General features: G+C 36.5%; 1 long non-coding RNA gene across 1 annotated transcript in view; it reads left to right on the top strand.

The window, feature by feature from the left end:
- The window catches only part of LOC147915267 (uncharacterized), a 207260-nt gene that overhangs the window by 94759 nt on the left and 89144 nt on the right, over positions 1 to 23357 (top strand). The window lies entirely within an intron of this gene.

The following is a 23357-nucleotide window of genomic DNA, read 5'->3' as shown; positions in this document are numbered from 1 at the left end:
AGTGTTATGTGGCAGGTACTCACATAAATTTTTGGCAGAAGTATCAACTGGCAGAATATTTCTGAAAAGTCACTTGTAAGTATCTACTGAGAGCAGTAAAAATGTTTATATGCGTTAACAGTGTAATTAGATTCTAGGAATCCATACTGAGGTAAGAATCAGGGATATGATGAAGGATTCATGCACAAAGACAGTATTAATAACTCCTGTTTATTGGGCACATAGCACAATGTCGGGCACATAGTAAGTGCTCTACATCATTTCATTTAGTTTGCATTCCTCCCATATGAGAAAGGTACTGTTCTCCCTGTCATTTAGATAAAGCAACTGAGGCTTAAGAAGACATGCAGTAATAGTAAAAAAGATGAAATAACAAGTCTATGGCTACTAGGCTGGTAGAAGGAATGGGAATCCAATATTATTTGTTGCATGGAATTTAGAAACTGCCTAAATTCTCAATATTAAGTATAGATATGAAAATTTTAGAGTTACATGTGATAGAAAATTATATCCTAAATTATTTTAGTGGTATTTATTTGTGATTTATACCTAAAACAAATATTTATTGAGGAAGTATCATTTGATGGGCATTTTCTAGGTCCTTGGAGTATATATATACATATATACTCCAGATATATATATATATATATATATATATATATATATATATATATATATATATCTGGAGATTAGGCAAGAGGTCAGAGCTAGAGATAAAATACTTGAGAGTCTTCAACATGGCATATAAAATCTGAGGCATTGAATGCAGTCAGCTAGGGAGTGAGTGGGATAAAGAAGAGGTTCAAAAGTTGACTCCTCAAACCTTCAATGTTAAGGTTAGGGAGAAGACGGAAACCAGAAAAGGAGACTGAGAAGTTGTAGCTGCTGAGGTGGGAGGACAGGGAGTCTGGGAAGTCAAGCAAAGAAAATATTTAAGAAAGAAGGCATGATCAACCAGGTCAAATGCTATTGAGAAATTGAGTAAATATGGATTGAGACTTGAATTTGGCAATGTAGAGGTGATTGTTGACCTTATAACTGTTTCATCAAGAGTGATGATTACAAAAACTTGTTGGAGTGGCTTGGGGAGAAAGACAAACTGAAAAATTGGAGAAAACAAATAAAAATAATGCTTTCTCTGAGTTTTGTTATAAAGGAGATCAGTGAGTGGAAGGTAATGATAGGTCAAGGAAGAGTTTTTTGTCCATTCATTTAAGAAAAAAGACACTGCAACGTGTTAATTTATAGGATTGCTATAGGGAGGGAAAATCAATATTTTTAGAAAGAGGTTAATTGCAAAAGTGATGTCCTTGAGTAGGTGAGAGAAGATGGGCATTGCCTAGGGGTTGACCTTAGATTGGGTCCTAGACAGTTAACCTATTATAACAGAAGGAAAGGCAGAGCACATGCATTCATATGGTTGGCAAATTTTATGATGGGAAAAGAATGAATATCTCCTCTTATTGTTTCTATTTCCTTATGAGATAAGAAATAAGGTTGTCAGCTGAGTGTCTAGAGAGGGAAGAGGTGTTGGAGATTTGAGGAGAAACGTTAAAGAGTTTTTTGGAGAGTGGGAATGTGGATTGACAATAGAAGAACAGATAAGATGGCCAGGCAGTATTGAGGGTCTATTTGGTCAAAAGACAACTGTGATACAGAGGGGTGGAGTGACAGAACTTAATGGCAAAATGCTCAAAGTCAGTGGCATTTCCTTTTTAGAGAACAAAGAGAGAAAATAGACTAGATGTGGCAATGAAACCCTGGAAGTCCAGCATCATGTGGGATAAGGCAGAAAACAAAATAGCCCCTGCTTGTAAGTGATACTGGAGAAGGATTGTCCTCAGGGGTGAGTCCAGGTTGAATTAAAGCTAAAAGGTTAGAAAAACATCCAGAGAAGGTGAGGAGGATTTTGATGATGACAGACTAGGAGTTCTAGAACTGATTGGAAGATGCTTCAAGTTGACTGGGGAAAGTGTTTAGAAATGAGACTTGGACATCTTGAGATGCTGAGGTTAAACCTGATACAGGTTTAGGGGAGGAAAAAAATTTCCTTCTACCCTTTTAGGTTCTGTGTCTGGTCAAACAATGAGAATGACATAAAGCAGATTAAGAGGAGAGAAACAAATTTAATTTACATGTGTACAGGAGTCCTCCCACAAAGACAATGATACTCAAGGACGAATAGGAAGTTGAGGTTTATATGCCATCTTGAGGTGAGGAATGGGATAGGGGCCTGGGGCTTCAAAGGACAAGAGGGTAATTCACAGGATGACAAGAAGAGCACATGTTTAGATGTTTGTCCTGCCATACAGATAGGTCATTCAGATAAAAGTTATCTCTGGTAATAGCTCTCTTTCTGGGCCAGGTCCCCTATCTAAATTCTTATAGGTAGTTAAGGGAGAGGTGAAAGTTTTTCTTGAGTTTGCTGGGTCTTGATTGCCTTCGGCTCAAAATAATCCACATGCCAAAGTGTTACATTTTAGGGAGGCTCATTCTGAACCCTTGCACAAAAAATGCTACCGTATGCCCTGAGGTTTCTCAGAGAAATGTATGCATTTGTAGTCTAGTTACTGAGGCTGGATTCCTAGTCAAGTGATTTTAGTGAGTTGGGGAGTGTATACGGGGAAACGGAGTGGTAATCTCACTAGAATTGTATGGAACACTTCGAGCCCCTCTTTGCTGTAATTTTTGTTAGTGTCTAGGTGAAGAAAGGATGATGCATTGATAAAGGACATACTTTTTGGATAATATTAATAATTCTTGTAATTTAATAGTAAATACAACTGTGGAAATCAAAGTTGAATAATAAGAATAAATCATGTAAACTGCAAATAGCAATTTCTTTTAGATATGCTACTATGTGCATGATTCTTTTCTTATTTCTTGTTCTTTTCCTACAATAAGCATGAATATATTCAGAATCAGAAAAATCATATCTCAATTATTTGTTTGTGTATAATTTTGCATCCATTTATTGTTTCTGTCCTTCCAGTTATGGACTCGTATATTGGCCTGTGAAAAAGCAACATAGACAAAAATAAAGGAGAATTAAAACGGATGGATTAATAGTAGCATGAAAGGGAACAAAGAGTTGAATGTATTCCATCGTATGAGAATACCACAATTTGTTTGCATATTTATTTGCTAATGGACATTTGAATTGTTTCCAATTTGAGGCTGTTATAAATGAAACTGCTACGAACAATCACATTCAAATCTTTACTTGGACATATGCTTTTATTTCTCTGGGTAAATACCTAACAGTGGAATATCTGGTTCATATGGTAGGAGTATGTTTACTTTTTAATAAACTGCCAGACTCTTCCACAGCAGTTATAACAATTTGCATCCCAAATGGCAGTGTGTAAGTGTTCCTGTTGCTTCCACCTTCTCATCAATATTTGGTATATTTATTCCTTCTAACTTTAGGCATTCTACTGGATGTGTAGTGGTATCTTATTATGGTTTTAATTTACGTTTTTCTAATGACTAATTATGTTGAGTTTATCTTCATATTCTTATATGCCATCTATATCTCTTTGCTGGTGAAGTGTCTGTTCACATTTTTTGACCACTCGAGTTGTTTTTCTTATTATTGAGTTGTATTTTTTGTATATCCTAAATACAGTCCTTTGTTGGATATGTTTTGCAAATATCTCCCCCCAGTCTGTGGCTTACCTTTTCATTTTCTTTTTTTTTTTTAACTGAAATGTAATTGAGGTACAACATTGCATTGGTTTCAGGTTTACAACATAATTATTTGATATTTGTGTGTATCGAAATGATCACCACAATAAGTCTAGTTAATGTCTGTCACCCTACGTAGTTAGAAATTTTTTCTTGTGATGAGAACTTTTAAGATCTACTCTCTTAGTAACTTTCAAATATGCAGTACAGTATTATTAACTATAGTCACCATGCTATAAATTATATCCCCATGGCTTATCTATTTTATAACTGGAAATTTGTACCTTTTGACTACTTTCGCTCATTTTGCCCACCCCCAACCCTGCCTCTGGCAACCACCAATCTGTTCTCTTTATCTATGAGCTCAGTTGTTTGTTTTAGATTCCAAATATAAGTGTGATCATATGATATTTGTCTTTCTCTGTCTGGCTTATTTCACTTAGCATATTGCCCTCAAGGTCCATCCATGTTGTTGCAAATGGCAAGATTTCCTTCTTTTTTATGGCTGATTAATATTCCATTGCATATATATATACTACATTTTCTTTATCCATTCATCCATTTATGGACACTTAGGTTGCTTCCGTGTTTTGGCTGTTGTAAATAATACTGCAAGGAACATGGGGGTGCATATATCTACCTTTTCATTTTCTTAACGATGCTTTTAAAGAACAAAATTTTTTAATCATTGTGAAATACAGCTTATTAATTTTTTCCTTTTAGAGTTTACATTTCTTGTGTACTAAGAAATCTTTGCCAAACCTGAGGTTGTTAAGATGTTATCTTATGTTTTCTTCTAGAAGTTTTATAGTTTTATCTCTCACATTTCTGTCTATGAATGATTTTGAGTTAATTTTTGTATGTGGTGTTAGGTGAGAGTCAAGTTTCATTTTATTTTATTTTTGTGCGTATGACAATCCAATTGTTTCAGCACCATTTGTTGAAAAGATGGTACTCTTTTTTCTATTTAATGTCCTTGGCATTTTTGTCAAAAATCAGTTGACTGTGTCTATGTCAGTCTATTTCTAGACTTTCTGTTCTATTCCATTGATTTATTTGTTTACCTTTATGTCTTAATTACAGTAGCTATACACAAAATCTTATTATAACATAGTATAGGTCCTCCAACTTTATTCTTCTTTTTCAAAGTTTGTTTTGGCTATCTTAGGCCTTTTGCATTTCCATAAAAATTTTAGAATCATCTTGTCAATTTCTAGCAAAAATATTACCTCTGGGATTTTCCTTGGGATTGCGTTACATCTATAGATTCATTTTGGGGAGAAATGACATCTTAAAAATATTAACTCTTCTGATCCAGGAATATGGTATATCTCTCCATTTATTTATGTCTTCTTTAACTTCTCTCAGTAGTGTTTTACAGTTTTCAGTGTACAAATATTGCACTTCTTTTATCAGAGTATTAGATTTGTCCCTGAGTATTTCATATTTTTGATGCTACTGTAAAATGGTATTGTTTTAAACTATTCTAAGCCCTGTAGGAGTTCTGAATGTTGTTTTCTCTACTCCTTTTGGGTAGCTTCTTCCCTGGCCTCAGGGAGTTTACACACATATGTGTGCTAATCAGTGCTCAGCTGATGACTCCTGGGGACTCTCTGTAGGTCTCTGGAGCTCTGTAGGTCTCTCTCCTTTCTGGTAATCTTCTCTATGGTGTACAGTAGCCCTGGCCTCTGCACTCCCAAGTTTTTCTCCTCAACTGAGGGAGATCTCTGGGATTCTCCCTAGGTTCTCCCTCCGTGAGCTACAACCTGGACTCTCTCTCCAGGCAATAAGCTGGAACAATCTTAATGCTCACCTTGTTTCCTCACTCTCAGGGATCACTGCCCTGTGATGACTGATTTCCAATGCCTGAAAGCCCTATATTTTGTCTCCTTTTGTTCTTGTTTCAGCTAAAAAATGTAAAAAGACTCCCTCCATCCTGGTCACAAGCAAAACTCCTCTTTACTCAGTCTTTAATACCCCATTTAAGTATCACCCCTTTCTGTGAAGAATTCTTTGATAACCACTGTAGTAGGCAAAATAGTGCCCCTTAGTAGTATCCACTCTCTGATCCTCAGAATCTGTGGATATGTTACTTTACATAGGAAAAGAGACTTTGCAGATGTGATTAAGGTTAAGAACCTTGAAAAGGGGAGATTATCCTAGATAATTAAGGTGGGCTCAATCAAATCACAAATGCTTAAAAGTGAAGGACTTTCCTAGCTGCAAAGACCAAAGAGATGACAGAACGAGAAGGATTGATCTGCCCTTGCTTGCTCTGGTTTTGAAGATGGAAGAAGGGGGCCACACACCAAAAAATGCAGATGGCCTCTAGAATCTAGAAAAGGAAAGAAGATCAATTCTCAGGGGCTGGCCCCATGGCCCAGTGGTTAAGTTTGGTGTACTCCACTTTGGCAGCCTGGGTTCAGTTTCAGGCGCAGACCCACACCACCCATCGGCAGACATACTGTGGCAGCATCCCACATACAAAATAGAGGAAGATTGGCACAGATGTTAGCTAAGGGAAAATATTCCTCAAGCAAAAAGAGGGAGATTGGCAACAGGAAAAAAGAAAAAAAAAATAAGATCAATTCTCTTCTAGAGACTCCAGAAAAGAACACAGCCCTCTGACACTTCCACTTAGTCCAATGAGACCCATCAGACTTCTGACCTACAGAACTGTAAGATATTAAGTTTTTTTTTGTTTTAAGTCTCCAAGTTTGTGATAGTTTGTTACAACAGCCATAGAAAATGAATATACTTGCAAAAAAATTTAAATTTTAAAATGGATAAACTTCAAAAATAGATAATAAGCTATACTTTTCTGGGTGAGGAATTTCTAGGTTATACTGCCACCATTTCAGTACCCATTTGTTAAAATATCCTCTGAAGTTTTTTTCCAACTCGAGGCCTCAAAAACTCTAGTTCCATGGCTGATATTTTGTAGATGGTGTTCTAGTTTCGTTAGTTTCTCAGCCATTTGTCATTTATTTGCTAGTCACTAGTCATCCTATCCCCTTGGTGACAACTTCATATTTAGGATATCATTATGTCCCTTCCACTTTATCACTATGATGATAATTTTTACTTAGCAGGAAAGTTTGTGTCAAAAAGACCAAGACTGATTTAAGAATCAGAATTTCAGGAGTATAGTCATGGTTTTATTATTGTATCACTTTGGGCAGTGTCACTCTATAAAATAGAGTTCATGTTGGTCTGTCTTGGAGGCAATGGCATTGACTCTTGCTCAGCAGCCCTACAGCAGGTGAAGATAGAGAAAGGATTCAACATCCTTTTGTTGTTGGATTGTTGTTTTCATTTTGAGAATAAAGAATTAATAGAGGAGGAGAGAATTTTACTTAGAGATGAAGGATTTTAATGTAAGTCAGCATGCAAAGAAAAAATATACTTTAAATTGAGGCAAATTTTACTAACAGTGAAATGTCAGATTTAAGTGTACAATTTTTTTAATTTCGTTAACTGTGTACACCTGTATAACTACTGTCAGGGAAGAAAAATTTCTCCTCTATCCTAAGTTCTTCTGGCTGGTCTAAGAATTAAATTGACATGAGACAGATTACAGAAGAAAATCAAATTTAATTTCATATGTATAGGGCTCCATAAGAATATGAGGCCGAAACACAGTCAGGCAATTGAGGCTTGTATGTCTGTCCTGAGCTAAGGAGAATGGCATAGGGGTCTGGAACTTCAAAGGGAAGGAAGATAATTCACAGGAAGATGAAAAGAGCAAATGTTTTGTAAACAATGGTTTGATGGGCTGTGCAGAAACAATAGGACTCAGAGGAGAATTTTAACAAGCAGACATTGCTAGGTTCCTCCCTGTCTACACCTTGTTCATATTATACTGTAGTTATATATGGTGATAGCTCTTTTCCTGGAACAGGTCTTCTATCTAAATTCTTTTAGGTGGTTAAGGGGGAGGTAAAAATAAAAACTTCCTGAGGTTTTTGTTTCTTAAAAATATTCACCCTAAAATAATCCTCATGCCAAAGAGACATGTTTTGGGGTGGCAAATTTTGCTCCCCTACAGTCCCACCTTTGAAACTTCACCAAGAAGTTTCACAGTCCAGAAGTTGAGTTGGTAGATTGTCCCATCTTATTGAACCAGTCTCTTAGTCTTGACAATAGATCAGTTCAGTTAAATTCATTTCAGGAGGTGATGATGCAGGTGGGCTCCCAGAGTTAGGCCTATAAGATGCAAGCAATTGGTATTTAATGAAGCATTTCTACAGAAATAAAAGAAAAACAAAGGTTAATGATTGGAGCAGACTTTAAATCCAGTCTGGGTCTGGAGGGCAATCAGTTGGGAGAAGATTTCTAGATGTCAGAGTTAAAGTCTTTTTTGTATTTTGAAATGTCTCTGATGATGTCATTGGGTGTTCAGGTAGACTTTTTGAGTGGCTAACAAAGCAACAGGCACAGAGATTGTCTAAACATGGGCTGTTGTGGCAATTTTTCTTAAGTTTATATCAAGTCGCTCATGTTTACTTTGCAAGGCTTAAGGGAAAAGGGCACTTTTTGTTCTTAATGATTTCAAGTCAGAAGGGTGAGAGAAAAGTTAGAAGTGTTAGTTTGGAGAGTTGTAGCCAAATATTGGAGGAAAGTAGAAGAATTCAGGATCCAGTCTAGTTTATAGGTAGAAAACAAAACCTTAAAAGACAATGAACAGCACTAGAATCTAATTTTCAAAAAGGTGTATTACTGAAACATAATTTTTCGCTCTAAAATCACCCTCATTTCTATGACAGATAGGCAATATAAGATTAAATTGTCTGCAAAATAAGTCTAGTTTCAACAAGCTTGGCCTGATTATTTATATAAGTACAGCAAGAGCAGTGATTGATCATATAGACTTTTAAAAATCTGTTTTGCTGGAACTTTTCATAAGGAATCTCAGGTTGAACTTTTAAAGGCCTACTGAGGCCAGGAAAGCCAAGCCTTTGGTTTGGACTTGCCATCAGACTTTTCCTGCAATACCTATAGATTTGGGTGAATTCCTCTCTTCTCGAGGTCCCCAAAATATCTTGAGGTTCCTAGGCCCTCCAGGGAGTCACCTTCCTTACTCACCTGGTTAGGCTATTGGGAACCTGTAAGCAAGGTATCAGGCTGTTTTTTCAAGGGGCTTTATTGGCTCTATAAAGTCAGTCATAGTTCCTTTAAAGCTGCCTGGTCGTATCTGAGTTTATGTATCTCTCTCTCAAATATGACATTCCAAAGTGTAGGAAGTATAAACTGTATAAAAATGTTTCCAGTGTGTCCTGTTACAAGAATAGATTCTTATTCAACTTAGGTGAATAAATATATTACCATGAAAATAAGAATAATTACTGAGAGTTTCCAAATTCTGGAGGGATCATGAAGGGAGAAAATGTAAATGTTTTACCTTTGTTCACAAAGATATATCTTACCAAATTGTTGATATAGCTTAAGAGAAAAGAGAAAAAAGTTTCCTTAAATCTGGACAATCAAAACATTAAAAATATCATCAATATTTCAAACAGAAAAGTTATAAAAAATTATAATAATCCTCATCAGTTTATTCAGTCCTATATAATCAATTTTTGTTGATCTTGCTCTTTTGTTAGAAATTTTATGAAGCCATCAGTTTATCCATTAGAGTTTTATAAATGCATACCCAGTTCAGTGGCATGGTCTGAAAGTTATCAAAGAACTGTATTCTATTGTACCCATCATAGTCCTTTCCATTAGTTTCTCTGAAGATGAAACACATTTGCACAAGCATCAGAGTAAAACAATAACTGTCTATAAATGATAAAAGACTCAAAAATGGCATGGTTAAACATCTGATTAGAGTTCATCACAATGCTATTGACAAGGAAATTTGGTTATTTCTGTGACATACAACATTTTAAGATAATAACGAGAATTATGACTGATAACATAGGACATATCAGAATTTTAGGAGTTTTATATAATTTTTAGACACTTATATCAATAACATTCATCCACACAATATAAGCTAAGGTTTATCATCACTTATCTGACAATGCTTTCCATGCAATTTAACATACCAAATAAGTCTAATTAGTTTAATATCTCCCTTTTTATAAGGAAAGAGAACAAGTCCTTTGAAATATTCCAGAGTCAGGGCTGGACTGGTAGCATAGTAGTTAAATTCGCACACTCCGCTTTGGTGGCCTAGGGTTCGCAGGTTCGAATCCCGGGCATAGACTTATGCATGCTCATCAAGCCATGCTGTGGAGGCATCCCACATACAAAATGGAGGAAGATGGGCACAGATGTTAGCTCAGGGCCAATCTTCCTCAGCAAAAACAAGAGGATTGGCAACAGCTGTTAGCTCAGGGCCAGTCTTCCTCACCAAAATAAAACAAAAGCTTAAGAAATGTTCCAGAGGCCCACAGGAAGATTTCAAAGTTATTTTGAGGTCAAAAGGCTTCATTTAGAATTTGATTTGGGGAAATTCATTTAAAATTAAAAGGTTTTAGACACTTGCCTAAATAGGATCACAGATCATTATTAAACAATATTTGGTTATCTACTTGACCAAAGTGACAATGAGAGACATTGCAGGCAAATACACTTAAATGGTTATGAAAAGGAAAAATTAAAATAGCTCTTTTAATAGAAAAAAACTTTAGCTTTCTTAAGTAGTTAAAAACTTGATGATAAAGACAGCAAACAATAAACAAATTTATTTATTTTGATAAATCATAGAATACTTGTTTTCTAGGCATATTACTTTAAAAGATAAATAAAAACCCTTTATAATCTCTTACCAAGAGCAGACCAATAATCCAAGAAAATGTTCTTTTGACAGAGAGAAAAAAACAGATTATAATTTTGTACCAGCTTACTTTTTTGGTTTTGTTTTGCTGAGGAAGATTCACCCTGGCAACATTTGTTGCCAATCTTCTCTCTCTCTCTTTTATTTTTTTTGCTGGAGGAAGATTTGACCTCAGCTAACATCTGTGCTACTCTTCCTGTATTTTGTATGTGGGCCACCACCATAGCATGGCCACCAAGTGGTGTAGGTCCACACCTGGGAACTGAACCCAGGGCCAATGAAGGGAAGCACAATGAACTTAACCACTAGGCCATGGGGCCAGCCCAACACCACCACCAGCTTACATTTGATATTAAAATTCATTCATTCCAATCTTAGCTTGTCCTAACCATGCATAAAATTCCTTTCCAAAATTTCTTCTCCATAAATCTTCTACAACTTTCTTCTTTACATTCAGATTTTGTGCTTTTTGTTTTCCATAAGCAGTTTTTACTTTGGGACAAATTTACTTTCTTTTCCCTCAAAAAAATGTGTCATCCTATCTCATACCTTTTTTTTATTGATGTCATAATAGTTTATAACATTGTAAAATTTTAGTTGTACATTATTGTTTGTCAGTCACCGTATAAATGCGTCCCTTCACCCCTTGTGCCCATCCCCCAACCCCCTTCCACTCTGGTAACCCCTACACTGTTCTCTCTGTCTGTGTGTTAGTTTATCTTCCACATATGAGTGAAATCATGTGGTGTTTGTCTTTCTCTGTCTGGCTAATTTCACTTAACATAATACACTCCAGGTCCATCCATATTGTTGGAATGGGATGACTTTGTCCTTTTTATGGCTGAGTAGTATTCCATTGTATGTGTGTGTGTATATATATCTACATCTTCTTTATCCAATCATCAGTCGAGGGACACTTCAGTTGCTTCCATGTCTTTGCTGTTGTGAATAACGCTGCAATGAACATAGGGGTGCATAAGCCTCTTTGGATTGTTGATACCAAGTAGTGGGATAGCTGCATCATAAGGTATTTCTATTTTTAATTTTTTGAGGAATCTCCATACTATTTTCCATAGAGGCTGCACCAGTTTGCATTCCAACCAGCAGTGAAGTAGGGTTCCTGTTTCTCCACAACCTCTCTAACATTTGTTATTTTTTGTCTTGGTGGTTATGACCATTCTAACAGGTGTAAGACAATACCTTAGTGTAGTTTTGATTTGCATTTCTGCAATGATTAGTGATTTTGAACATTTTTTCATGTGCCTATTGGCCATTTGTATATCTTCCTTGGAAAAATATCTGTTCATATCCTCTGCCCATTTTTTGATCGGGTTGTTTGTTTTTTTGTTGTTCAGTTGTATGAGTTCTTTATAGAGTATGGAGATTAACTGCTTGTCAGACATATAATTTGCAAATATTTTCTCCCTGCTGGTGGGTTGTCTTTTCATTTTGATCCTGATTTCATTTGCCTTGCAAAAGCTCTTCAGTCTGATGAAGTCCCACTTGTTTATTTTTTCTTTTGTTTCCCTTGTGCAAGTAGACATGGAATTCAAAAAGATCTCTCTACAACCAAGGTCAAAGAGTGTACTGCCTATGTTTTCTTCCAGGAGTTTTATGGTTTCAGGTCTTACCTTCAAGTCTTTGATCAATTTTGAATTAATTTTTGTGTATGGTGAAAGAAAATATTCTACTTTCATTCTTTTCCATGTGGCTGTCCAGTTTTCTCAGCACAATTTATTGAAGAGACTATCCTTTCTCCATTGTGTGTTCTTAGCTCCTTTGTTGAATATTAGCTGTCCATAGGTGTGTGGTTTTATTTCTGGGCTTTCAATTCTGTTCCCTTGATCTGTGTGTCTGTTTTTGTACCAGTACCATGCTGTTTTAATTATTATAGCTTTGTAATATATTTTGAAGTCAGGGATTGGGATGCCTCCAGCTTTGTTCTTTTTTTTCAGGATTGCTTTAGCTATTCTGGGTCTTTTCTTGCCCCACATGAATTTTAGTATGCTTTATTCTGTTTCCATGGAGAGTGTCATTGGGATTCTGATTGGGATTACAATGAATCTGTAGATTGCTTTAGGTAGTATGGACATTTTAACTATGTTCATTCTTCCAATCCATATGCATGGGATGTCTTTCCATTTCATTACATCATCATCGGTTCCTTTCAATAATGTCTTATAGTTTTCATTGTACAGGTCTTTCACTTCCTTGGTTAAATTTATTCCTAGATATTTTATTATTTTTGTTGCAATTGTAAATGGGATTGTCTTCTTGAGTTCTCTTTCTGTTGGTTCATTATTAGAGTATAGAAATGCAATGGATTTTTTAAGTTGATTTTGTACCCTGCAACTTTGCTGTAGTTGTTGATTACTTCTAATAGCTTTCCAATGGATTCGTTAGGGTTTTCTATGTATAAAATCATGTCATCTGCAAACAGCGAGTGTTTCACTTCTTCATTGCCTATTTGGATTCCTTTTGTTCCTTTTTCTTGTCTAATTGCTCTGGCCAAAACCTCCAGTACTATGTTGAATAAGAGTGGCAAGAGTAGGCACACTTGTCTTGTTCCTGTTCTGAGGAATGGCTTTCAGTTTTTCCCCATTGAGTATGATGTTGGCTGTGGGTTTGTCATATATGGCCTTATTATGTTGAGGTACTTTCCTTCTATACGCATTTTGTTGAGAGTTTTTATCATAAATGGATGTTGGATCTTGTCAAATGCTTTCTCTGCATCTGTTGAGATGATCATGTGGTTTTTATTCCTTATTATGTTAACGTGGTGTATCATATTGATTGATGTATTCTGTTAATGTGGTGTATCATACTGATTTGTGGATGGTGAACCATCCCTGTATCCCTGGTATAAATCCCACTTGATCAGAGTATATGATCTTTTTAACGTATTGCTGTATTTGGTTTGCCACTATTTTGTTGAGGACTTTTGCATCTATGTTCATCAGTGATATTGGCCTGTAATTTTCCTTCTTTATGTTGTCCTTGTCTGGCTTTGGTATCAGGGTGATGTTGGCCTTGTAGAATGTGTTAGGGTGTGTTCCATCTTCCTCTATTTTTTGGAATAGTTTGAGAAGGATAGGTATTAAATCTTCTTTGAATGATTGGTAAAATTCTCCAGAGAAGCCGTGTGGTCATGGACTTTTATTTTGGGGGAGGTTTTTGATTACTGTTTCAATTTCTTTCCTTGTGATTCGTCTTTTCAGATTCTCTATTTCTTCCTGATTTAGTTTTGGGAGGTTGTATGAGTCTAAGAATTTATCCATTTCTTCTAGATTGTCCAATTTGTTGGCATATAGTTTTTCATAGTATTCTCTTATAATCCTTTGTATTTCTGTGGTATCCATTATAATTATTCCTCTTTTAATTCTAATTTTATTTATTTGAGCCTTGTCTCTATTTTTCTTAGTGTGTCTGGCTAAGGATTTGTCAATTTTGTTTATCTTCTCAAAGAACCAGTTCTTAGTTTCATTGATCCTTTCTACTGTTGGTTTTTGTTTATTTTTTGATTTCAATTTCATTCATTTCTGCTCTAATTTTTATTATTTCCCTCCTTCTGCTGACTTTGGGCTTTGTTTGTTCTTCTTTTTCTAATTCTGTTATGTGTAAGTAAAGGTTACTTATTTGGGATTTTTCTTGTTTGTTAAGGTGGGCCTGTATTGCTATGAGTTTCCTTCTCAGGACTTCTTTTGCCGCGTCCCCTATGAGTTGGTATGGTGTATTTTCATTCGTGTCCAGATATTTTTTGATTTCTCCTTTCATTTCTTCAGTGATCCATTGGTTGTTCAGTAGCATGTTGTTTAGGCTCCACATCTTTGTCACTTTCTTGGTTTTTTTTTTTTTTTTGTAGTTGTTTGCTAGTTTCACAACATTATGGTCAGAAAAGATGCTTGTTATAATTTCAATCTTCTTAAATTTATAGAGGCTTGCCTTGTTTCCTAGCATATGGTCTATCCTTGAGAATGTTCCATGTGTGCTTGAGAAGAATGTGTAATCTGCTATGTTTGGATGGAGTGCTCTAAATGCATCTATTACGTCCATCTCGTCTAATTTTTTGTTTAAGTCCACTATTTCCTTATTGGCTTTCTGTCTGGATGATCTATCCATTGATGTAACTGGAGTGTTAAGATCCCTTACTATTATTGTGTTGCTGTTAATATCTCCTTTTAGGTTTGTTAATAGTTGCTTTATGTACTTTGGTGCTCCTGTGTTGGGTGCATATATATTTATAAGTGATATGTCTTCTTGGTGGAGTGTCCCTTTTATCATTATATATTGCCCCTCTTTGCCTCTCATTACCTGTTTTATCTTGAATTACTTTGTCTGATATAAGTATGGCAACACCTGCTTTCTTTTGTTTGCCAGTAGCTTGGCATATTGTCTTCCATCCTTTCACCGTGAGCCTGTGTTTGTCTTTAGAGCTGAGATGTGTTTCCTGGAGGCAGCATATTGTTGGATCTTGTTTTTTAATCCATACCACCACTCTGTATCTTTTGATTGGAGAATTCAATCCATTTACATTTAGAGTGATTGTTGATATACGAGGGCTTAATATTGCTATTTTATCGCTCATTGTTCAGTTCTTTTGTATTTCCTTTGTTTCTCGTCCTGTATGTTTCGGACTATCAATTCAGTTTGGTATTTGTATATGATGGTTTTCTTAGTTTTCTCTTTGTTTATTGCATGTGTCTCTGTTCTGATTATTTGTTTAGTGGTTACCATGATGTTTGTATAAAAAATGTTGTAGATAAGATAGTCCAATTTCTGATGGCCTTTTATTTCCTTAGACTAAGTCAATTCTATCCCCTTCCTCTTCACCTTCTAAGTTATTATTGTCACAAGTTAGTCCATCTTGTGTTGTGAGTTTGTGTTTAAAGTGCTGAGGCTATATCTATTTTTGGTGTTTTCCTTCCCTTAATCTTTGATGTTATAATTAACTGTTTGCTTACCTATTCTGCTACAGAGCTGCAATTTTTTCTGATTTTGTCTGTTTTTCTCCTTGCTCAAAGATTTGTATCCCCTTTCTCCTTTTTTTTTTTCCCCCAGAGATGAGGTCTTTCTTGAGCATTTCTTATCATGGGGGTCTTGTGGCAATGAACTCCCTTAGCTTTTGTTTATCTGGGATAGTTATTATTTCTCCATCATATCTGAAGGATATCTTCAATGGATAGAGTATTCTTGGCTGAAAGCTTTTGTCTTTCAGAATTTTGAATATATCATTCCACTCTCTCCTAGCCTATAAAGTTTCTGCCAAGAAATTGGCTGCGAGCCTGATAGGAATCCCTTTGTATGTTATTATTTTTTTGTCTTGCTGCCTTTAATATTTTTTCTTTATCATTGACTTTTGCCAGCTTTACTACTATATGCCTTGGAGAAGGTCTTTTTATGTTGATATATTTAGATCTATTGACTTCATTCACTTGTATTTCCAGCTCCTTCCCCAGGTTTGCGAAGTTCTCAGCTATTATTTCTTTGAACAAACTCTCGGCTCCTTTTTCCCTTTCTTCTCCCTCTGGAATACCTGTAATCTTTATGTTGTGTTTCCTAATTGAGTTGGATATTTCTTGGAGAATTTCTTCATTTCTTTTTAGTCTTAGTTCTCTCTCCTCCTCCATCTGGAGCATTTCTGCATTCCCATACTCAATATTGCTAATTCTTTCCTCCATATTGTCAGCTCTGTTCTTTAAAGATCCCAGATTTTTTTTTATCTCCTCCATTGTGTTTTTCATCTCCAACATTTCTGATTGGTTTTTCTTTATAGTTTCAATCTATTTTGTGAAAAAGTTCCTGATTTCATTGAATTGTCTGTGTTTTCTTGTAGTACATTGAGCTTTTTAATGATAGCTATTTTGAATTCTCTGTCTTTTAGGTTATAAATTTCTGTGCCATCAGGATTGATTTCTGGGTGCTTATCATTTTTCTTCCGGTCTGGAGATTTAATATATTTTTGCATCCTGCTTGAGGGCGTGGGCTTATTTTTCCTCATTCTGAAAATATCTGGTTGCAGCTTCCACCTGCCACCACTGGGTGGGGGTCAAGAGCTGTGTAGTCTGAGCCTGCTGTGATCTGGGGGTGCTCTGGCCAACAGGCTGCGCTGGTGCTCTGGGCAGGGGGAGGGGCTCTTTCTTTCACCTACCCAATCCTGGGGGCTTCTCACTCTTCCCTTGCTATCTGCTCTCCTGGGATGCTAGCTTGATTAAGACACCCCTGCAACAAATCAGTCGCCTCCATATGGGAATTTCCCACAGGCTGTGAGAGAACTTGGAGTGCAACGGTTTTCCTGCAGAGGGCTGCTCCTCTCCCCCATCAAAGAGCTGTGTGGTCCCAGTCCCAGGGTCACTGTCATTGGGGAAGGAGAGGAGTTCTCCTTACCTCCTTCCGCTTCCTCTGGGAGTACCAGCACCTCTACCTTCAGATGTAAGGCTGCGTGGGTCACTCAGATGTCTTTTGTGTTGTATGAATGTCCTCTGTTGGTATATGAATGCCCTTTTTGTTGTATATGCAGGGGAGAGTCTACGAGGGAAAGCTCACTCTGCCATGATGCTGATGTCACTCCTCTCATACCTTTTCTTAGCAAGCAACACATCCTACTTTCTTTGCATACAGAGATATTTCCCTTGTTATTCCCAGTAGTTTTAACCACATATATTAATTAGAATTTTCAACCCTTAAAAACTTTAAATTCCAGTAAAAACTAAGAAGTAAGCAATTGTGAACTGTCTGCAACACTAGCATTCTCTATTTTTTTTATTTTTTTTAAATTTTTTGTTTATTGCAGTAACATTGGCTTATAACATTGTATAAATTTCAGGTGCATATCATTATACTTCTATTTCTGCATAGATTACATCATGTTCACCACCCAAATACTAATTAGAACCCATCACCACACACATGTGCTGAATTATCCCTTTCACCCTCCCCCCTCCCCCCTTCCCCTCTGGTAACCACCAATCCAATCTCTGTCTCTATGTGTTTGTTTATTGTTGTTATTATCTACTACTTAATGAAGGAAATCGTACAGTATTTGACCTTCTCCCTCTGACTTATTTCACTTTGCATAATACCCTCAATGTCCATCCATGTTGTCACAAATGGCTGGATTTCATCGTTTCTTATGGCTGAGTAGTATTCCATTGTGTATATATACCACATCTTTATCCATTCGTCCCTTGATTGGCACTTAGGTTGCTTCCAAGTCTTGCACACTAGCATTCTTGAGATTGGCAAATTTATGAATACATTTCATAATTTCTAGGGACACATGCTTCCTCATAGTACTTTTTTTTTTTAATGTGGCATGGAACATGTTTGCTAACAGAACCAAACATCTTTAGTTTCTCTGCAAGAGTAAGCCAAAAGTAGATAGACCTATGTTTAGTAATTAATGTTTCATTAGTTTATCTGACTTGGAATTGATCTAGATATTTAATGAATTTTTGTTATTTAATTTAACTTGGCAATTTTCTATGGTTGGAAGTTACCAAAGAGATGTGGGAAACTATTTAAGTAAACATATAAAACAATCATTGCTAAAAGTTCACCTAAAAACTCTTATTTCACTTACATCTATTTAATTCATTTGTTCTTAACAATCATACTTGGGTTACTCCTGAAAATTTCATGAAACATGAAAGCAGTTAGCCACCATTTTAAGGTTTTTTTTCTGACAATTGTGTAACAGAGATAACATGAGTAATTTTGACTTTTATTAAACCTAGGTAGAGTAAAATATTGATAACTCTAATGACACATCTGTATTAATTAAATCAATAAACTTAAACTAGCTCTTATTTATTGAAAATTATCCTAGATCACATGAACTTGAAAATCATTTGGGTTAGTTTCTATATTTCTGAGAGTTTTAGAATACACAGTCCTTACAAGCACTTGCCTTCAAATCAACTACATAGAGCTCTTTTACAAATTAATTTTGGCAGTACAAACCAGAGGTAGAAAAATATCAGACATTTACAACAAAAACACATAGACATACAGACAGATGCAAACAGAGACCTTATATAACTAATATTTGTAGAGAAGATTTTTTATTTGCCCAATTTCCAAATACCTCTTTTGCAGTTCCTTCTAATGAGAAATTTCTCCCTAAAGTTTGCATTTCAAAGAATGGTTCTTAGGTTCTAGAGAAGGTAGAGGTAGAAAATCCACATCACAAAAGCACAGAGAAAGTATCCAAGTTTTTTTTCCAAGGTGGCGTTTTGGGGGCATATTAGTCTATTACCAGAGGTCTAGGGTAATTACTATTTAAATGTTTTCTTTAAGTGCAGAACAATTTTATTTCCAATGTTCTGGTCTTTTATAATACCCACAAGTATTTTGAGATGAATAGGGGAGGTTTTGGGGATGGTAATTGTTTCTAGAGTTGCATTTCTGTGTTTTCAAGGATTTGTGAGATAAGGACAGTTGCTTTCAGTTCCCCCAAAGCCTTTTACCTAAATAATATCACGGGGCAGATCCACCCATCCAATTACATTACCTCAAATTTGCTTCTTTCCATCTGGGTATATAGTTTTATTTTAGCTTAGGGGAGAAGGCCTAAAAAGAAATTCCTATCAGGCTCTGAATATGAGCTGTGGTCATGAGTTCAGTCAGACTGGTGGCCTCCCATCTTACTTTTTGCCTTTTTCTCTATCCACTAATCTCAGAGGTAATCTGTTTACAAAAACTTTTAAAGATCCTTCCTGCGTTTAAGAAATTCTTTAACTATGGCCCTTAGTTTGGCCTTTGACCAAGGAGTAAAGGATATTTGAGGAGGATTGCCTGTAACCTCGAGTGGTTTTATTTTAAAAGGTAGCTCTTTAATAGTCTCTTCAGAGTGGAAAAAAATCATACAAAAGATTACTAGAATGAGTATTCAAATAAAGGAGGTTAAAGGGGAGTCATAAGGGTTATGCCAGTCTTATAGTTTTTTGTTTTAGACACCTCTTATATATTTAATTTTTCATTAGCCTTTTTACACAAATCTTTCAATGAAGGTATTTTGGAATTGTGAATCCTTTTGCAGCCTTCTGCATACCAATTAAAATAGGTATCCCATTCTGTTTGTTTGATTTGGGAACCCTTACTTTCAAATGTACTTCTTAAATGATGTTATCTAATTGGAACATTTCTCATAATGGCCATTGGACTTTTAGGTTGTAATTTCCCTGAGGGCTGGCAGCAGTTTGGTAGGACCCTAAACTACCAAATGGAGTTTAACCTGCATTTTCTGCCCAGTGATATCTAGTTGCAAATGGGGTGCAACCCACATTTATGTCTGGCCATATTTTTGGGCCCCCAACCTGACAGTTATCAAGCTAAGTTCTAAGGACACAAAATGAGCTTAGTAAGATTTTTCTATTTTTATAGATATATATGGCTTCTAGGACCATAATTCTTTTTTTTTTATTTTCAATTTTTTGTTTATTGCAGTAACATTGGTTTATAACATTGTATAAATTTCAGGTGTACATCATTATACTTCTATTTCTGCATAGATTACATCATGTTCACCACCCAAATACTGATTACAACCCATCACCACACACATGTGCTGAATTATCCCTTTTGCCCTCCTCCCTCCCCCCACACCCTCTGGTAACCACCAATCCAATCTCTGTCTCTATGTGTTTGTTTGTTCTCGTTATTATCTACTACTTAATGAGGGAAATCATATGGTATTTGACCTTCTCCCTCTGACTTACTTCACTTTGCATAATACCCTCAATGTAGGACCACAATTCTTAAGGAGATGTGCCAGAAGGTGGCACATTTGACTCTTTAGAATTTAATAAGAGGGAATTTATGTTGGATGTAGAGTTTTTTTTTGTTTGTTCTAAGCCTAACTTCTGTTCTTTCATCTTGTTAAAAGGAGTCCCTCAGGCTAGTTGTTATGTTTCTTTCTATCCACTTTTTAATTCAGTCTTTCCATACAGTTGTTTTGAATGAGAGCTCTCTAAAATTTTCAAATACAGAAGTTTTTCCAATTCTAAAGATCCACTGTCGGGCCATTGATGGATAGCATCTAATCTCAATAGTGATGCAAACCAATAAGCCTACTTATGGCTTAACCAAGAACACAAGAGGCATCCCATAGAAGAAAGCAAAAAATGCATTCAAGATCCAGAAAGTTCATTCCCAAAGGTACTCTAAGAAAGCAAAGTCCTTCATTGTAAAGGCATTAAGAATAGTGTAATGAAAATGGTGTCTCTGGTCTCTCATGGAAACAAGAGATGCCTCCAGTCGCAAACCCCCTAATCTGTGACACCAGGTATGCTCTACTGAAATGAGATTTTTCCAGCACTAATATAGTAGCAAAGGTTAAGATGACAAAAGCCTCTGATGGACTGGGGGCCCTATGACAAACTCCACTAAGAGCTGCCATGGCCAAGCAAAAAGAGTGCTGTTTGTGACTTCATGTCTTGGAACCCCAGTCTATTCGACTGGCCACCTTCTGTATGGTGGGGACCAGAGAGAACATTCTCAGTGATCACAAAGCCAAGCTCTCAGGACATAAAACAAGACATAAGGAAAACCTCATCCAGTTTCTACATAGGAAACCCACAGCAAAGTTTGTCTAAACATATGCTGGTCTGGTGAGAACTGTGAACTCCCCAGTCTGTGAGTCTAGCTCAAACAGCAGGCTTATAGGGTCTGTGCCTGTGTTCTTCCCTATGGTTCTTCCTTCTTATGACAAACCCCACAACATACAGAGACGAAGGAAAACGTTGACCATCTATGGAAGGAAAGGATCAATAAAAATTAAGGGAACTCATCTACGAAATTTTTACAAGAGTTGCTATGTCTAGGAAACTAGTTCCACAAATATTTTCTCCTGCTAATCTAAATTTAGAAAGGGAGAAAAAGGATTCTCACCACTTTTACTTCCACCAGACCTTGCAGGCAGAGACCTAGGAGGCTGGTATGGTAAGAATGCTTACCTTCCCCCAGCTTTTGTCAGAGGTCCTGGGGTCTCCTCATCTGCAGCAGTCCCAAGGAGAAAGCAGGTTTCCAGCCAGTGAAGATGGCTGGAACTACACCAACTTTCTGGGAGGAAAAAAATCTTCCTCTATGCTTCTAAGCTCTTCTGGCTGGTCTAACAAGACAGATTATAGGAGAAAGTTAAATTTAATTTTGTATGTATGGGGGTTCCATAAGAATGTGGGGCTCAAACACAGTCAGGCAATTGAGGCTTATATGCCTGTCCTGAGCTAAAGGATAAGGGGGTAGGAATCTGGGACTTCAAGGGGAAGGAAGACAACTCACAGAAAGATGAAAAGAGCATATGTTTGGTAAACAAAAGTTTGCTGGGCCATGGAGAAACAATGGGACATAGAGAGGAATTTTAACAAACAGACTTTGCTAGTTTCCTCCGTGTCTACCACACCTAGTTTGTATTAGGCAGTTAAGGAGGAGATAAAAAGAAAAACTTCCTGACTCTTTTGTTTCTTAAAAATAATCATCCTAAAATAATCTTCATGCCAAAAAGACACATTTTGGGGTGGCCAAATTTGCTCCCCTATGTTACCACTTGAATGAAGGTATAGAACGGCCTCATGCACAAAGAAGGTTCCCTTGTACCCCTCACAGTTTACCCCACCTTTCTTTGGGCAAACACTGTTCTGACTTCGATAGCAATAGTTTACTTTTGCCTGTTCCTGAACTTTATCTATATATGGAATCATGTAGTATGTACAGCTTCTTTCACACAACCTGGTGTTTTTGAGATTCATCAACATTCATAATATTGTTGCATATATCAATAGTTCATTCTCTTCTTTTATTCTTATCAAATTGGCTTTAATGAAGAACAACTTACCTACTGTAGGAAAATAAAGTTTCCCAGAATTTCTTAGTGGTCCTGTAAAAAAGCCTAGACTCCTGAGACATGGAAATGAATATGATGGACAGATAGGGAATGTTTCCTTTCCTTTCCCCTAGAAACATTTTACTCTTTCCATACCACGAGAAGAGTATGTTGCCATTGTCTACTTAACTACTCTATCTATAAGGACAATACAACTTTTCTTATCTCCCTGAGAGGGCCAAAATGTTATAGCTCAAATGAGGCTCCAAAGGCCCCAAGGTGACATGAAGCCTGGAGTGCCATCTCCTCAGGTATTTACACGTCAAAGGAATAAAACCCAGATCTTGGAAGCATTTCTAGGTCAAAAAAAAAATCCAAGACGCAGGGTCTATCTGACTCTTAGAGAGATTTTATTGACATTCTAAACGGTTAAAGTCAGAACTGAGGATCCTGTCCATACTGTCTCCAAGTAGCAAAGGTTTCTCTTCCTCTTTTTGGAAAGAGAGAGGGAAGAAGCAGCTTCTTTGCTGTATATGAATGGAGAGAAGCCATTGTTCTCTATCTTGCATCTATAAGGTGTAGCTTGCCAGTTGCATAGAAAGTTAAACTAATTTGAAGATAAAGAATTCAAGTATACGTGCTTAGTAATCTCAGGACAATGTAATCATTTGTTGTTTTAAAAAAAACTGACGGGCCAGCCCCGTGGCTTAGCGGTTAAGTTTGCGCGCTCCACTGCTGGCGGCCAGGGTTTGGATCCTGGGCGTGCACCGACGCACCACTTCTCTGGCCAAGCTGTGGCTGCGTCCCACATGCAGCAACTAGAAGGATGTGCAGCTATGACATACAGCTATCTACTGGGGCTTTGGGGGGAAAAAATAAATAAATAAAATCTTAAAAAGAAAAAACTGACAATTTCACTATTGCAGAAAGTTTTTCTGTACCACCTCCAAATATTTTTCAAAAACAAACATAGGAAATATTAAGTTAAAATATATGTATACCACCCAATACTGATGAGGTTGCAGTAAAACTGCAGTAGACATATAGGGGAGCAGAATTTGTCACCCC

The sequence above is a fragment of the Ceratotherium simum genome, chromosome 14 (genome assembly GCF_057802395.1).
Source record: "Ceratotherium simum simum isolate JZ-2026a chromosome 14, ASM5780239v1, whole genome shotgun sequence".
NCBI classification, from domain to species: Eukaryota; Metazoa; Chordata; class Mammalia; order Perissodactyla; family Rhinocerotidae; genus Ceratotherium; species Ceratotherium simum.
Note: the sequence above shows the minus strand (reverse complement) of the source record. Positions and strands in the feature narration are given on the sequence as shown.